This window comes from Dendrobates tinctorius, unplaced genomic scaffold, assembly GCF_039654945.1.
Source record: "Dendrobates tinctorius isolate UK_male_01 unplaced genomic scaffold, ASM3965494v1 ptg000138l, whole genome shotgun sequence".
Taxonomy (NCBI): Eukaryota; Metazoa; Chordata; class Amphibia; order Anura; family Dendrobatidae; genus Dendrobates; species Dendrobates tinctorius.
The window spans coordinates 1,252,942-1,257,500 of NW_027361806.1; positions in this window are offsets into that span (position 1 = coordinate 1,252,942).

A 4,559-nucleotide genomic window follows, 5' to 3' on the forward strand; every position below is an offset into this window, starting at 1 on the left:
TTCAGCCAGGGCTTTATTATCATACCCCTTTCGGACAAATTTGTTAGTCAGATATGACGCCTCCTTGTCAAAATCTTGTATTCTAGAACAATTCCTATGAGCCCTAATGAACTGGCTTTTGGGTACATTCAAAAGCCAGCTTGGAAGGTGGCAGCTATCCAAGGAAATAAAATTATTGGAGTCTGTTGGTTTATGAAAAACCTGAGTCTCTATGTGATCATTTTCAATAAAAAATTTTAAATCTAAAAAATTAATCTCTTTATGACTGGTGTTGGCTGTAAATTTTAAAAAATATTGATTTTTATTTAGTTCATTTAAAAATTCCCCTAATAAAATAGGCCCACCAGACCAAACAAAGACAATATCGTCTATAAATCTATGCCATAGGACCAGGTTCTTACGAAGGGAACCCCCCGGATAGATAGCTTCTTGTTCCCATTTGCCTACATATAGATTAGCATAACTCGGGGCGAACCTGGTCCCCATGGCAGTACCCCACTGCTGGGAGTAGTAGTGCGCCCGAAATCGAAAAAAATTGTGAGTTAAAATAAAATATATACAATCTAAAATAAACTGAACCTGATCATCCGGTAATTCGCCATCCTTAGTCATGAAATATTTTACTGATTCACACCCTTTATCATGTTGAATGACAGTATATAGAGAGGCAATATCTAATGTCCCCAAAATATAGTGGTTTTGCCATTTAATATTTTTCAAAATTCTTAGAATATGTGTACTGTCTTTGAGATAGGCCGGAAGTTTAGGGACTAACTTCTGTAAGTGGCAGTCAATGAATTTTGACAAATTGGCCGTAAGACCCCCTATTGCTGATATAATTGGTCTACCAGGTGGGTTTAATGGATCCTTATGTACTTTTGGTAGATAGTAAAAGTAGGGGATCCTAGGGTGCAAATTATTAATAAATTCCAATTCTTGTTTATTTAAAAAACCTTTTTCAAAACCACACTTTAAAAGAATTTGCATCTCAGCAAGATAGACCTCAGATGGATCTTTCTCAAGTAAGAGATAGGTTCTTGTATCACCCAGTATACGCTGTGACTCCTTTTCATAGTCACTATTGTTCAAAATAACAATCCCCCCCCCCTTGTCGGCTGGTCTGATAGTGATTTCCTGATTCTGTTGGAGCTGTCTAATAGCTTGACGTTCCTTGTTTGACAGATTGTATCTGAAATTGTTGCATCTACTCTCAGATATATTTTTAATATCCCTTATCACATTGTTCTGAAAGGCCTCAAAGGATTCCGAATACTCCTGAATAGGGTTAAAGTTTGACTTCTTTTTCAACATAGTGTGTTGATAAGGATCTATCAGCTCAGACACACCTTCCACATTTTCCCTAGTACATTTTTTCTTCAAATAATACTTTTTTATAGCCAATTTTCTCATAAATAGTTTAATACCTATAAAGGCCTGAAATTTGTTGAACTTAGTACTAGGGGCATATTTCAATCCTTTATTTAATAAACTCAATTCATTTTGATTCAGAGCATGGTCACTTAAATTAAAAATCTTTTGGTCTAGAATCACTGGTTCCCCTGTTTGGTGTATTTGGTTGCTCTTTTTTTTGGTTGATTTCCCGCCCCTACATCCCCTTTTTCGTGTTTTCTTTGGCCTACCTGTAAAAAAGGAAGATGACTCTGTTTAGTTTTCATTCTCAATGGCACTTTTTTCTGTTTATTCAGAGGTTTAAAACCCAAGCTGGTGCCTGGTTGTGAGTGAGTATGGTCCACCCTAGAATTAAGGGGAGTGGTCCCTAAGTTGTCTAATACAATAAATCTATTCTGAGTTACAGTTGAAGGAAGTGGGGTAGAAATAGATGGTGAAATTTCATCAATATTAGATTGCGCAGTGATAACCATCAGACTGTTGCTATCAGCGGTAGCACCCTTGGTCTGAGAGTACTCTACATCCGAAGTGAGATGGATTGAAAACCGCTCACTGGAAGTTAGTGAGGAGCTTTCCACCCCCTGCACCTCATCTATAGTAATCAGTGGACTTTGTGTCCTGGATGAATTTTGATTCTCAGTGTGAAGGAGGTCATCCTCCATTATATTTCTGGGCTCTGCTGCTACAGATCCTATAGAGGGGTCACCCTTCAGGGGGACAAAATCTCTCCCAAATTTCCTACGTTTCTTATCCATAATCTCTCTTTCCTTTGACTGTATCCTCTTCCGAATATTCGCTGACAAGTGTAAGATCTCCGGATGCAGTTCATAGGGCTTAATTTCCTCAAAAATAAAATAATTCTTCATGTATCTTGTTCATGCGACATCATATAAAGCTACAGAGAGTTTGGTATTTCCTGCAGGTTTATGTTGTAGATTACATCACGCGTTCTGGAGTCTATGATCTTCTAGACTGGGGAGTTGACAAGAAATCCTGCTTAGATAACGGGCAACACTGGGGAAAACTGCAGCGGAGTTTGTGACTATTTCCGCTCATTGAAATTTGTTAGTTGTTGACTATGGAGGAACTATGAATTTTCCAATTGTTTTGAGGGCATTGTTACTTATTAGAAGGGTAGTCCAGGCTTGGGGTACAAGTCTTCAGTCATTCTACGTCAGTACTGACTCGCGACTTACAGTGCACGCTGTATATAGCGTAGAGGAAATGCTGGGATCGCCAGTGCCATTGTACACAAGAACTCTGCACATAGTATATAGCGGCATATAGTGTATAGTATCAGTGCACAAATAATACAGTGATCACCAGTGAGATAATGCACAGGAGCTCTGTATATAGTGTCAGTGTACAGATAATGCAGTGATCACCCGTGAGATAATGCACAGGAGCTCTGTATATAGTGTCAGTGTACAGATAATGCAGTGATCACCCGTGAGATAATGCACAGGAGCTCTGTATATAGTGTCAGTGTACAGGTAAGGCTGGTTTCACATTTGCGTTTTTTTGCGCTGGAAAAAAACACATACCTGCGCATGCGTTTTTTTCCCCTATATTTAACATGGGTGCGCATACCTGCGCGCTGGTAAGCGCACGTATGCGATTTTCATGCGCTGCGTTTTTTTGGGGTGTGCGTTTGTATTTTCCAGACGCAGCATGTTGCATTTTTTGGCCCTGCAAAAAAGCGCATGCGCACGTATGCGCACGTTTTGCGCTAAAAATGGCCATTATAGCCTATGGATGCGCATACGTGCGCACTGGCATGCTCATGTATGCGTTTTTTTTGCACATGCGTTTTTTTGTTAACCATGGAATTTAGGGGTTTGGGTTAGAGTTAGGGTTAGTTAAGGGGGTTTAGGGTTAGGGTCAGGGTCAGGGTTAGGGTTAGGGTTAGGGTCAGGGTTAGGGTTAAGTATGGTTTGGTTAAGGGTTAGGGTCAGGGTTAGGGTTAAGTATGGTTTGGTTAAGGGTTAGGGTCAGGGTTAGGGTTAGGGTCAGGGTTAGGGTTAGGGTTAGGGTCAGGGTTAGGGTTGGGGTTAGGGTTAAGGTCAGGGTTAGGGTTAGTTAGGGTTTGGGTTAGGGTTAAGTATGGTTTGGTTAAGGGTTACAGGGTGTGTTGCAGTCCGCGCTGCCGAGATTCACAAATCACCTGGGATGCAAGATGTTGTAGCAGTGTACTCCTTTATTTCCTCCTACGCGTTTCGGCGCCCTTCCTGGCACCTTCCTCAGGGATATTACATCAGCCATAGGAGCAGGGAATTTATAGCCCCTTACATTAGCAATTATGGGTGTGTTCTGTTTACATGTGATGTCATAATGGTCATCACTGGGGGAGGGGCCAACATTTTTGGCGGAATTTCACATAAATAGCATGATAAAACAAGAAAATGGTCCAAAACACTTGCTAAAATGTACATAAAAATCTTACAAACAGAATGATGTAAAAATTTCCATGAAAAATGCAGCAGAAACATTGCTAAAATATCCAGACTATCACTGCAGAAAAAATGCTTTATAAACCCATTGTCACCCGACTTTCAGGGTAGTAGAACCCATGTATTTGCTGGTTTCAGTGTTTTCTCTTGTGACTAATGTTGAGCGCCACCGTCTCACTGGTATCAGTGCCTGTGGATCGAAGGTTCTATAAACTGCTTTTTCATGACACTATCCTGTTAAATATATGGTCCTATGGTTGTTATAAAAGAATTGTTATGAAAAATTATCAAAGAAATATGTCAAAAATATTATTATATAGCTATTCATTAGATCTTGTGAACTTTCTGGTTTTTCTGATGGCGTGTATTTTCTCCTCATTGTCCTTTATGCTATATTGCTTGTGCTATATTGTTTGCGCCTGTATGGAGACCTGTGATCTTCCTGGGTATTAGAACCTAGGTTTGCTGTACCAATAGACACACGATCTATGGGTGATACCACCACAGCCAATATATAAAATAGTGACCATAAACACACGGAAGATGAGAAACACAGTTTTTAAGCCATTTTTAATAGTTTTAATACAATTTTTTAGATAATTTTTTATTGACAATAAATAATTAAAATAAAATAAAAATAAAAACTTTTAAGAAGCAGTTGATCTTAGGAATAATCTGGTTTATATTTTATGAAGTTTA